The sequence below is a fragment of the Neophocaena asiaeorientalis genome, unplaced genomic scaffold, assembly GCF_003031525.2.
Source record: "Neophocaena asiaeorientalis asiaeorientalis breed wild unplaced genomic scaffold, Neophocaena_asiaeorientalis_V1.1 scaffold30, whole genome shotgun sequence".
In the NCBI taxonomy this organism is placed as follows: Eukaryota; Metazoa; Chordata; class Mammalia; order Artiodactyla; family Phocoenidae; genus Neophocaena; species Neophocaena asiaeorientalis.
Genome location: NW_020174923.1, coordinates 1,859,290 through 1,872,370, shown reverse-complemented (window position 1 = coordinate 1,872,370; position 13,081 = coordinate 1,859,290). Strand labels below are relative to the sequence as shown.

Here is a 13,081-nt window from a genome sequence, read left to right as displayed (position 1 = left end):
GATAGCCGAGTACCAGTAATGGGTGAAGAGGTGAAGAAGATGAGCTGTGTGCATTGTACACACATAATGGAATTATTGGGCCTTGGAAAAGAAGGAAATTCTTCTCCATTCGCAACAACCTGGATGAACCTGGCGGATACTCTGTGAGGTGAAACAAGCCAGGCACAGAAAGACAAATACCACGTGACCTCACTCACATGTGGAATCTAAAAAAGCAGAGCTCACAAGAGCAGAGAGGAGAACGACGGTTGCCAGGGGCTGGGGGGTGGGGGAGATGGAAGGGAGTTTGTCAACGTACGAACAACCAGTTACGTAGAATCAATCCCTTCTGGGACTTCCCTGGCGGTCCAGTGGCTAAGACGCCGCTTCCAATGCAAGGGGCCCAGGTTCGATCCCTGGTCAGGGAACTAGATCCCACATGCCTGCCACAACTAAAGATCCCACGTGCCGCAATGAAGATCTCACACGGGGCAACAAAGATCCCACGTGCCGCAACTAAGACCTGGCACAGCCAAATAAGTAAATAAATATTAAAAAAAAAAAAGAATCAATCACTTCTGAGGATCTAATGTATAGCACGGTGACTAGAGTTCGTAAAACTGTATTACGTAGTTGAAATTTTGCAAAGAAAGCAGATCTTCAATGTTTCCACCACCAAAAAAATGTATAAGGTAACTATGTACGGTGACGGGTGTGTTAAATTAGCTTGATTGTGGTCATTTTATAATGTGTATGTATATCAAAACATCACGTTGTATATAATTTTTATTTGTCGATCCTACTTCAATAAGGCTGGGTCGTTGTGCTTTTTTTTAAAAGATCCAAGATCTTTTTTAAAGCTCTTTTTTTAAAGACTACCGGCTCAGTGTCTTATCTGAGTTTACTCTCCCAAACTTTCTTTACACGTCACACTCCCCATCTCAGAAGGGAGAGTGGGGACTTCCCTGGGGGTCCAGTGGTTAAGAATCTGCCTTCCAATGCAGGGGACATGGGTTCGATCCCTGGTCGGGGAACTAAGATCCCACAAGCCGCGGGGCGACTAGGCCCATGTGCCACAACTAGAGAGCCCGCGCGCTGCAACTAAGACCCGACACAGCCAAATAAATAAAAGAAGGGAGAGTGGACACAGGCAAGGAGCACTCCTGGGGGCTTAGGAAGAAGGGGGAGCATTTGACAAATAAAGCCTTTGCCCCTCCTTCCACTGGGCTGGAAGGTAATCAACCACCTTACTCAACGTGCACGCCCAAGGAAGGGCCATCTGAGCTGACTGGGATAGATTTTGCTGAGCACAGCACCAACCCCGCCCGTGTCCTCAGGAGCTCCGGCTGCCAATCAGCTCTGCGATGGTCTGTGCTCTTTTCCACGACCCCGCCGTAACAAGGCCGCTGGGCCTGCTAACGTCTGGCCTCCCTTTGGGTTCCGGGCTTGCTGATGGGGAAGGGTACTCATCACGGAAACGACTCACAGGCGGGGCTGTGGGCCTTGGAAAGGAGGAGCTGCCCTGAAGATGTGCTCTGCAGGCTGCACACCCGGGCCGGCTGCCCATCACCTGACCCTGGCTCCCCGTGGGCCCCCCGTGGCCAAGCAGCCCGCAAGAGTGCCTTGCAAACAGCTGAAGCAACAAGACAGTCGAGCAGACCTTTCTGGCAGAGGGCTCTGTTGGTTTTCCAAAGACAAAGCTTCGGATGAGCTAAGGCCAAGAAAGACAAAGGCGCAGAGGGAGTGTGATCTCTGGTTGCAGAGTTCTGTGGTTTCACCCGCCCAGTCGGACCACGGTCACTGGGGGCGCTGGCTGCAGCCAGGAGTCACGCGGGGGTCCCAGGGCACCAGCTGCCCACGTCTGTCGGAAATGATTCCCCCCCCGCCCCCCCCCGCAAACCCCGTGCCTTCAGTGATCCATCCGGCGAATGGGGACCGAGGCACAGGTCTCGATCTGGGCGCTGTGCGTTCAGCAGTGAATGACACACAGACCCCACTGCCCTCCTGCCACTTACCTGCTGGGGGGAGAAGGGGAAGACGTGGACCCAGGAAACGCATCAGGGAGAAAATCACCACAGGAAGGGGACTGGGGAGAGCGAGCCAGTGAGCAGGGGCGAGTTAAAGGAGAAGGGCGGGGACCACCTCACTGACAAGGTGATCTTTCTAGGTGGATCCAGGAGAGAAGGGGAGGAAGCTCTGCGGCTCTGGGAGGTTCAGTCGGGAAGGGATGCCGCGCGGGCAGAGAACCCAGCAGGGCGCAGGGCTGGGGCACGTGAGGGCAGCCGAGAAGCCGCAGGAGAAGCCTCGGAGTGAGGAAGGGCGAGGATTAGTTGGAATCGGGAGGAAGACAGCCTCTCCTGAGCCAGAGGATTCAGGCAAGAGCACCAAGCTCTGACTTTCAACGTAACAGAATCCCTCTGGCTGCTCTACTGAGAGATTAAGAGTCCATTGTCACAGTCCAGGTGAGTCCAGGTGAGCCCAGGTGAGTCCAGGTGAGAGACAGTGCTGGAGTGAGGCAAGCCAAGCGCCCAGGGCGCAAAACTTAAGGAGGTGGCGCTGCAGCTCAGGTGCCCTGACCGCAAGCGCAGCCCTGCCGGTGAGCACCTCCTTAAATTTTGCCTCGCCCTCATCCAAGCCCAAGGGCAGAGGAAAATCCAGTTACCTTGGCGGCCAACATCAGATGGTCATTTAACATCTATGTGTAATAAACATCCTCAAGGCCCCTTCCCTTTGCCTCTAGACCCCAACATGTCAGCTTGGGGCTGGCCCAACTCAGGAAGATTTCTTAGAGCGTACGCGCGGGGTCGCAGTCTTAGCCCAACAGGGGATGCACAGGACATCTGTTTTCTGTCATCTTTTTTCTTTTCATTTTATTGAGGTATCTTTGACGTACAGCACCTGTGTAAGTCTAACGCACGCAGCGTAATGACTTGACACACATATATTGTGAAACGATGACCACAGTAAATTTAGTTACCAGCCATCATCTCATAGAGACGCAAGAAAATGGGAGACAGAGAAGAAAAACAAATGCTTTCTCCCTGTAGTGAGAACTTTGAGAATCTACTCTCCTAACAACTTGCAAATATTCCACACGGCAGGTTCACTATAGTCACCCTGTTGTACAGTACATCCCCCGACTCATTTATCTTCTAACTGGAGCAAAAGAAATCTTTCAGTACCTCCATCCAAACTGGGAGAGCAATTCCACTTAGATAATTTTTTTTTAAATGTTAAGCTTGAAGACCTATAGCCACACCCTGTTGGGAATATCAACCTCTGTGACCCCAGGGATGCCAGGAAACTCATCCACAGGAACAGATGACATCCTGCCTGGCTTTAGGCTGGAACCACTTGTTGGGACTGACCCAGAAGGAAGCCATGTGGCAAGAGCCAACTTGGGAAATCAGAGGTGACATCACACCACGCATCTAAAACTCAGTAGCCCTGCAGAAATTACATCTGGGTCCTTGAACACGGGTCAGAAAAACAGAGAGAGCAGGTGGGTCTCTGAATAACATCCTTCCTATAAAACTCCATCCTCCACTTGAGAAGAAAAATCATGAGGGGTGGGATCCAATGAAAAGGGCTTACAGTCAATTACCTGAAATCCACTCCCTTAAAGCCTGTTTGCCAAATGTCTAAGGACTTTTTACAAAGCGGTGTTTATTATTAAATTATTAAACTTTTTGTTATGAAAGTTGTCAAAATACAGAAGTTGAGAAACTCACACATACCTACCCAACATCTAGATTCAACAATTGTCAACACAGGGCCAGTCTGGTTTTACCCGTCTCCCCTCCTACTTGTCTTTCCCTCATCCTCCACTTATACTGGATTACTTGGAAACAAATCTCAGATATCATGCAACTTCATCAACAAACATTTCTATGTAGCTCTCTAAATTATAAGAATTATTTTAAAATATAATCACAGGGACTTCCCTGGCGGTCCAGTGGGTAAAACTTTGCCTTCCAATGCAGGGGGTGCAGTTTCGATCCCTGGTCAGGGAGCTAAGATCCCATATGCCTCGCGACCAAAAAACCAAGACATAAAGCAGAAGCAATATTGTAACAAATTCAATAAAGGCTTTAAAAAAATTCAAAAATTAAAAAATAAAATAAAGTATAATTGCAATTCTAGTAAAGCCCCCCTTTTTTAAATAAACCATCATTTGTTAGTATCATCAAAAATCTGATTGGGGCTTCTCTGGTGGCACAGTGGTCTAAGAATCTGCCTGTCAGTGCAGGGGACACGGGTTCGAGCCCTGGTCCGGGAAGATTCCACATGCCGCGGAGCAACTAAGCCCGTGCGCCACAACTACTGAAGCCCGTGTGCCTAGAGCCTGTGCTCCACAACAAGAGAAGCCACCACAAGGAGAAGCCCGTGCACCACAATGAAGGGTAGCCCCTGCTCACCGCGACTAGAGAAAGCCCACGCACAGCAACGAAGACCCAACGCAGCCAAAAATAAATAAATAAATAAATTTGTGAAGAAAGAAAAAGAAGACTGATTGGGGTTCATGTGTCAAAGCTTCATTTTTTCCTGTCTCATTTTTGCATGAGAAGAGGGAAAACTTTCTCTTAAACGCTACCTACTGTCTCTTCTGTTTTTGCAGATTTATCCTTTCCCCAGATCTGTTGTACCTCTGCAATGAAATATGTCAGGTTCCATTATGGACTGAATGCTGGTGTCCTTTCCAAGTTCCTGTGTTGGAGCCTTACCCCTCAGTAGGGTAGTATTTGGAGATGGGCCTTTGGAAGACAATCAGGGTTAGAGGAGGTCACTGAGGGGGCAGCCCTCACGATGGGATTAGTGCCCTTATTTGAAGAGACAGGGGAGAGCTCTCTCTCTTCTCTCTCACTTCTCTCTCTCTCTCTCTCTCTCTCTCTCTCTCCTCCCCAAGAACCAAATCAGCCGGCATCTTGATCTTAGACTTCCCAGCCTCCAGAACTGTGAGAAACAAAGTTCTGTGTGTAAGCCCCCATTCTGTGGTATTTTGCTATGGCAGCCCAAGCCTGATAAGAGAGATTCGAACTAAGTTTGTTTTTTTTTAAATAAATTTATTTATTTGTTTATGTTTGGCTGCGTTGGGTCTTTGTTGCTGCGTGCGGGCTTTCTCTAGCTGCGGCGAGAGGGGGCTACTCTTCGTTGTGGTGCACGGGCTTCTCATTGCAGTGGCTTCTCTTGTTGCGGAGCACAGGCCCTAGGTGTGCGGGCTTCAGTAGTTGTGGCACACGGGCTCAGCAGTTGTGGCGCACGGGCTTATTTGCTCCGCTGCATGTGGGATCTTCCCGGACCAGGGCTCGAACCTGTGTCCCTTGCACTGGTGGGTGGATTCTTAACCACTGCGCCACCAGGGAAGTCCTCGAGCTAAGTTTTATCTGAGAACCTCTGCGGCTGAAGCAGGGGCAGAAGTAAGGATAAGACCAAAACTTGGGGGAAAAAAAACGCTTAATTCAGGGAATTCCCTGGCAGTCCAGTGGTCCGGTGGTTAGGACTCTGTGCTCTCACTGCCATGGGCCGGGGTTCGATCCCCAGTTGGGGAACTAAGATCCCGCAAGCCGTGCAGTCTGGCCAAAAAAAAAAAAAAAAAGCTCAATTCAGTGAAGTAGTTACTTGGCAAATCTGCTTTTTGGAGAATTGGCTTTGGGGATGTGATGGCCTGTCTGCAGAAGAATATGTGTCCAGGATGCAGAAGAGTCATTTCCTAGCTGTGTGACTTTGGATAGGTTGTGGAATTTCTCTGGGCCTCAGTTTCCCCACTTACCTGAAAAACAGCCATAGAAAAGTTCCTCCACCCCAAACCCAGCATGAGGATGAAATAACCCAATACGAGTGCCTGCTCCCAATAAGTGCTCAGAGATGTGGACTCTTATTCTCCCCTCTCTCAACTGGCTTGAGGATAAGGAGATAACAGACATGAGAATGCTCTGAAAAAGTACCATATGCAAAGTCAGAGCGTTACTACAATTAATATTAAGCAAAACTGTTCCAAGTTAGATGGTGAGACCAGACGCCCTCCAGCTCTTGGCTGACTCTTGGTCGTAACTGTCTGTCAGCATTCTTGGCTGTTGGATTCTGAACCCAGAAAAGGTAAAAGATACAAACACCATGGTTACAACAAGGCCAAAGGGAAGGTGAAGAGTCATCCTGATGTGCATTTTCAAAGCTCCAAACTATAGTTCCTGCTCACACAGTCCCATGGTTGTCGGTGCTGTTTTGGGAAAACCTGAGCTGGGTCCTTCTGTCCCGGGCAGACTCTGGTGACACCTAGCATGGTCCTTGGAGTACACTGCCTACCAGCAAACCTGGTTCTGGACAGCGTAGCAGTACGAGGTCAAGACGTGGAGGGGCTGTGAGGGAAACCGTCCTTTGCTGATGCTGCCAGTTGAAAGTGGGAATTACGTAACACCATTTGCAGCCACATGGACGGACCTAGAGACTGTCATCCTGCGTGAAGTAAGCCAGACAGAGCGAGACAAATACCACATGATATCGCTTATATGTGAAATCTAAAAAAAAAAAGGGGTACAAATGAACTTACCCATAACACAGAAATAGAGTCACACGCGTAGAAAACAAACTCATGGTTACCAGGGTAACAGGGGAAGGGATAAACTGGGAGATTGGGATTGACATATACACACTACTATATATAAAACAGATAACTAATAAGGACCTACTGTACGGCACCGGGAACTCTACTCAGTACTCTATAACGGCCTATGTGGGAAAAGAATCCGAAAAAGCACAGATATATGTATAGGTACAACAGATTCACTTTGCTGTACATCTGAAACTAACACAACATTGTAAATCAACTATACTCCCATAAAAAACTTTTTAAGAAGAAAGTGGGAATTACATTTTAATATCAGAAACACCCAAAAGGATTACCTGTCCACGACACTGAGCTAACTGCTCCGACAAGAAAACACCACAACTCTAAGGTGTGAATTCCACGAGGGAAGGGATGTCTATCTGCTTCACACACTGTATAATCCGGTTACCCAACCCAGGAAGCGCTCAGCCCATATTTGCCAAATGAGCGCCTCTGACCTGAACCACTACGGCCGAGCCTCCATTCCACCCTGAAAACTCAGCTTCATCTCGTCACTTCCCTAAATTCAGATGACCTTTCTCAGTTCCCCTGCCTCTGAGATTCTCACTTGCAAAAGCGCCCTTGCTGACGTGCCGCTTTAGGTGACAATCACATATGTGTCCTCTCTTCTAAACTGGAGTAAACACTTTGAGAGTAAGGACCACATCCTCCGAGGTGTGGTTTTGTGGCCTGGGAAACTACTGCATTCGCCAGTGCGCATGAGTGGGCTGTGTGAGCAGAGGCTGTCCGGACAGAGGAGCAATGGACGTGGGCTGGAAGGACGGACGGATGTTGCCTGTACCCAGCCCCGCCCCAGATCCCTACTAAGCATCTGAGCTCAACACAGAGGCCAGAGCCCTCCACCGACCACAGCAGGGCAGTGTCCCTCCTTGCCTCAAACGCCTAACACAGTCCTGGAGCATCCTTCTAGCTTCTTTGCCTCATCCCGCTAGCCACCTGGAAATGCATGGATGCACTGCTCCGACAGGGTTAAAATAGAAGCTTGACGGTGTGTATTGTTCCAGGGAGCAGCCGGACAGGCTGTGCGTGTTTAGACAAGATGGGGAAAGCTAGCTTCTCCCTTTAGGCAAGAAACATAGCAGGAGAGCAGGTTTTCATTCCTTGGACTTTGAGGAACATGATGGGTGGGACGTCAACAATTATCCAAAGGAAGTCTGGTTTGGTGGGGACAAAACCCAGTGGTCCCACACCCAGCACTTTCCAAAACTTCATGACTCACGACCGTGCCATGAGTCTAATATGACATGTATTTGTTCCTGAAAGCAATGTGATTAAAATTACTTGGTTCCGAGAATTTTAATTTTTGTTTTGTTCTGTTTTTAGGACTCTTGCAACAGGCTTGAGATCATTTATAGAGGCCTCCTCAAGGCCATTGTTCTCTCATTTTTTTTCTTTATAAGCAGTGAGAAGATGACAAAACTACAGGAGCAGTAAACAATGGAGACAAAAAAGGACAAATGTCAGTGTTAACATCCAAGTAAAAGTTACTCCAGAGTGAACGCAATGCACACAGTGATACATCAACACTGCCCAGAATGGTAACCAGGCGTGAGAGAATTCAGATCACCAGAGGCCCCTGGTACCCTGGGTGGGGAGGTGACCTCCCTGTCCCCGAATCCAGCATACTCTCCCCCCCCCCACCACCTTCCTCTCATTCTCTTCATCCTTCTCCCCTCCGCCTTGCCAGTGCTTGCAAGAACTTTCCTACCCATTCTAGGCCCACCGAGCTCCATCTTCCTCAACGCCCCCAGCCTCTTACACAGGTTAATTCCGTTAACCTAGCAACACAGCACTAAGCTCCCCACACAACTACCCTCTGAGGGAGGTATTATTATTATTATCATCCCCCTTTCGTGGATGAGCAGACGGAGGTGGAGAGCAGTTAATTCGCCCAAGGTGACACAGCTACCGGGGCAGACCTGGGATTCCAAGTCGGGCCTTGGAGTCCATGTTCACATGCATCTTAACATTTATAGCATCTTCCACCAAACCTCTCAATTACACAGCCCCTTCCCTTGCCTTTCACAGTCCAGTGTGGTGACTCTTGGGTTTGTTTTCTCTCTCCAGGGAGATCAGGGAACCACATCTTTCTTGTCCTCATACTAATATGGATCCTCCTCATTGGCCTGCAAATGTTTCTGCTTGGGTTATCCACTAAAAGAATCTGGAAAAACAAAACACCCCTTCTGTATTAACTCAAGCTGCCATAGCAAAATACCACAGACTGGGTGGCTTAAAAAATAGGAATGTCTTTTCTCCTGGTTTTGGTGGCCAGAAGTCTGAGATCAGGGTGCCAGCAAGGTCAGGTGCTAGTGAGAGCTCCCTTCCTGGCTTGTAGATGGCTGTCTTCTCACTGCACCCTCACATGGCCTTTCCTCAGTGGGTGCTCACAGAGAGAGACACGGAGAGACAGAGAGATTTCTCTCTCTTCCTCTTCTTATAAGGGCACGAATTCCATCACATGGGCCCCACCCTCATGACCTATCTAACCCTAATTCCTCCCAAAGGCCCCATCTCCAGATACTGTCACATTGCAGGGGGGAGGGGGGAGGGGAGGGGGAGGGGCTTCAACATCTGAATGGTGAGGGGCACAAACATTCAGCCCCTAAAACCCTCACACAGGGTTAAGTTACCTTCATTGCTTCGTCACAATTCTAAATAGCTGCAAAAGTTATCACTTCGATTGTATCCATAAATGTTGACTTTTATAACAAAACGATTAAACCACGCTTTTCAATGTATCCCATGTCATATAAACACCAGAGCAATTGCGGGATCTTAGTTCCCTGACCAGGGATTGAATCCAGGCCCCAGCAGTGAAAGCGCCGAGTCCTAACCACCGGACCGTCAGGGAATTCCCACCATCATTCATTCAAAAATTACTTGAGAAGAGTTCTCATCAGGCTGGAAATTTTCTATTCTCTTTTTTTCAGAACTGTATTTCCATTCTATCTCAATATACTAGACCTTTATGTGCAGAAGTAGTGACTTACCTTATCCTACTTTTCTGGAACACAGACTTTGTGTAGAAATTGAAATTTAATTGCTTATGCTTTGCTCCAAGTGTAAAAAAAAAAAAAAAATCCCTCCTGGGTCGAGCCACTATCCCTACTACTGTAAGTCATTGTTTCGAATCAAACAACATATATTATCAATTTTGACAAACTATTATTAAGCACAAGGTAACTTTCTTGGAAATGCATCTTTAACAAGATGCACTTGGGAGATGGGACACGTTGACTTGAAGAAAGGAGCTTTCCCTGACATAATATTTTGACCTTCCCCCCAGAGGTGTTTACAGCTAGAGCAGGGCACCCTAGTGAGATCTTGGCTCTAAGCAAGAGAAGGCCCACCAGGCAGGAATAAAGGAACAGCGGGCCTGCCCCATGCTGGATTCTCAGGCAAGTCAGCTTCAGGAAAGAGCTGATGTTCTGAAAAGCGATTCCCCCCAAACTGTGCCTCAGAACAGATCTTCCCATTGGGAAATCTTCACATTCTCCCCAAAACATGCATTTCTGTTTCCCTCAAACCGTCAAATGTCAGGGCTGGGGGAAATCCTGTAAACCTCAAGATAAACCCAGCACCTCCACCTCGAGAGTCAGGATTCCTAGAGGGAAAAGTCTGTGAAGTTCCGTGCTGTCCGGAGAAGCAGATATTAACGTTTTAAAGCGAGAGTTTGAGTTCATCGAATACTCGTGGTAAGACAGGCACATGGTGCCGAGACAGGGAAGGAGGAGAGCGGGCGGTGGGCAGGCTGTCCAGGGCTCTCCCTCTTCCTTGGCTGCTCTCAAGACCCAGCCCTTAAAAGCAGGCTTATAACTTCCCTGAGCTCCAGACAAGATTCCTTTCAGTCTACTTAGCCCAAGTTGAAGTTCTCACGGGCTGGTAAATGCAGGGAGCTTATTTGCAAGCCAGGGTCATATCTGCCTAGCAACCCAACATGCAGACTAGAAGGACTCGGAACGTCGACAGAGACCCGGCAGGCCAAGTCTGCACAAAGGAATCTGTTCTCATGCAAATGAGCCAAAACAGGAGGGCTAGAAAAGAGACAGCAGTGGGGACAGCTCTCGGGAGCCAATGCATTTCCAGAGATGTTGTGGGACTTTCTAAAGGCATCATTATAGCCTTGCCCCCTGTAAACGAAGGGCCCTAGGGGCTCTGCCGCCACTTGGGTTGCGACAGACACAACAGAAGAGGCTAAGAGGGGCGCTGAACCCTGAACTTAATTTCCTGATTTTTCTGGTTCTGTACTCCGGGTTCTAAAGGTCCTTTTGTTCGTATTTAGAACTAAACAGAGTTAGTTTTGTTTTTCTTTTTTTTGGGGGGGGGAGGTAATTGATTAGCATGGTAATGCAGTGCTTTCCCTCCTTTGCTTTCCCTGGAAGAGAGAGAAAAACAGGGGTTTTCACACTTGGTCTCACTAGGATTCAGGGAACAAGGTGAAGCCAGCCTCTAATCATGGTGGGCAAATGTCACCAGTGTGTGGCTGGCAAGACTGGACAGGGGTTGGGTTTCCGGACACCTTTTGCTGTTATCCGAGCGCAGGTGGCAAATGTCATACTTGGAAGCGCTCTCAGTTGCAAAAAGAGCCAGTGTGTCTAAACCTTGGGGAAAATCCCTTCCGTGCTCTGTGCCTCAACTCTTCTCATCTGTAAAATGGAGAGGAGTGTCAACTGTAGAAGGTTGCCGATGGGCTTAAAACTAGATCACGTGAACCACACCTAATACAGGGAACAAAGCAAAAGTGCAAAACAAATACTAATAGGTATAAGTAATACTAACAGAATAGCACTACATTATTATTGTTATCAACATTGCAGTCATATGCTCCTCCAACAGCTAGCCATCTCACCTGGTCATACACTCGGATGTGACCTTCCCAAACGTTCATTCACCCCTAGGGCTTTCTGCATTATTTGCCTAATTTTTAAAACCAAGAAGCTGAAGCACCAAGATCTTTGGTGACTTGCTTGGAGTCACTCAGCTATAGTTAATGGGCTGCACCCCTAGGTTCCTAAGCAGGTCTCAATACAGTATGTGCTGTGTCATGTTAAATGTGACATTTCCACACTCAGCAGGGACAGGTCCCAAGGCACCGTAAGATCCTAAGCTATATTTACAGGCATTCCTATTTTAGCATCAAGTGCTTTCATGCCGGTGGTTAAAGTCACATTCTAAATTTCATAACGTGTGGAGTCCTGGAAGAACAGCTCGAAAAAGGACCGCGTGCAGGATGTGTGCTGCAGTCAGCTGTTGGACTTGGAAAGCCACAAACAGCAGTAACAGTAAGAGCTACTGGCTAGTGAGGGCGTACCATACATAACGCCGGTCGCTGTGATCTGTCCTTCCCCGGCATCATCAATTAGATCCTTTGACTCTGGGAATACCATGATTGCCCCCAGGAAGCTAGGTTACTCGGGCAAGGTTGCGAAGCTCATCAGTGGCCCCCGGCTGTACCGTCCCGGTCGTAAGCAGGCACTCTGCGCCAACACACCTGCTCCCCGAACCCGCGCCAGAGCTTGTTAACAGCACAAAATGGCACTTAACCCAGTAGACCCGATGCCAAAATCACGGGAGAAATCAGGCAGCGACCGCAAAGGGCTTTTAATTACGATTCAGACCGCCGACTCCTCCCGGTGGCGACCCTAGGTACACGCACCCCCAAAGGAGGCTCTCCCGAGTTTCTCACATCAGAAGCACATTCTCCGAACCCAATGCGGGGAGCGGCTGGTGCCAGAGTCGGCAGGGGGACGCGGAGAATAAGGCATTCTGCTTCCGAGCAGTTCTCAAAGAGGCCCTGGGGACGTGAGGTGGACAGCAGGCGGCCGAGTCTGTGCCCCCGCGGGCTCCGAAACGCCTGGGACCCAACACACGGCTTTGTCCCCGTGACGAGCTCCTTACTGAGGCTCCCGAGCATCATCTGCTGAGCCCCCTGTGACCCTGGGGTCCGGGACTCAGGGATGAGGGGCACGCACCCCCTCGACGTCCGGGTCCCTCGCCCACCGGAGCTCCCCGCGAGTTCTGCGGCCTGGCACCTGTGTGGACGTCGCCTCCCGCTTGGCGGGGAGGATGCGCGCGCGCCCCGGGCCGGGGATGCTGACTCAGCCCGGCTGCTCGCCCACATCCCTCGCGCGCAACGCGATGCTGTCGCTTCTGCAGCAAAGGGGGGAAAGCAAAGCGCCCGTGACAGCCGGCCGCGAGCTTCCTGGGGCCCGCACACACCACCCCCCCCGCCAGGGGAACCGCTGGGGTGCGCGAGTTGACGAAATCGGGGGAAGCGGGCATGAGAGGAGGAACTCGGGGTCCGCGGCGCCGCGCGCGCAGCTCACACCCGAACTGGAAGGAACCTGTTCTGCCCGGGGCGGGCGCGGAGCCGCCACAGCCGGGAGCCCAAGCCCTGCGGGCGCGGGCGGGGCCGGCGGGAAGGGAGGCGGCCCGGGGACCCCGCACGTCCGGCCGGACGTGTCCGCAGAGTGG

At 49.9% G+C, this 13,081-nt stretch overlaps 1 protein-coding gene across 16 annotated transcripts in view; it reads right to left on the bottom strand.

The window, feature by feature from the left end:
* ARSG (arylsulfatase G) overlaps positions 1 to 13,081 on the bottom strand; it is a 134,547-nt gene that overhangs the window by 96,633 nt on the left and 24,833 nt on the right. For 9 of the 16 annotated variants that reach the window (XM_024760990.1, XM_024760983.1, XM_024760981.1 and 6 more), the window contains exon 1: positions 12,264 to 13,067. The exons of 2 other annotated variants lie outside the window; for them this stretch is intronic. The gene's annotated coding sequence lies outside the window, so the exon portion shown is untranslated. Of the gene's footprint in view, positions 1 to 6,879; positions 7,765 to 11,918; positions 12,214 to 12,263; positions 13,068 to 13,081 lie in introns of those variants that run through there. 5 more of the 16 variants (XM_024760974.1, XM_024760975.1, XM_024760978.1 and 2 more) reach the window with 5 other exon arrangements.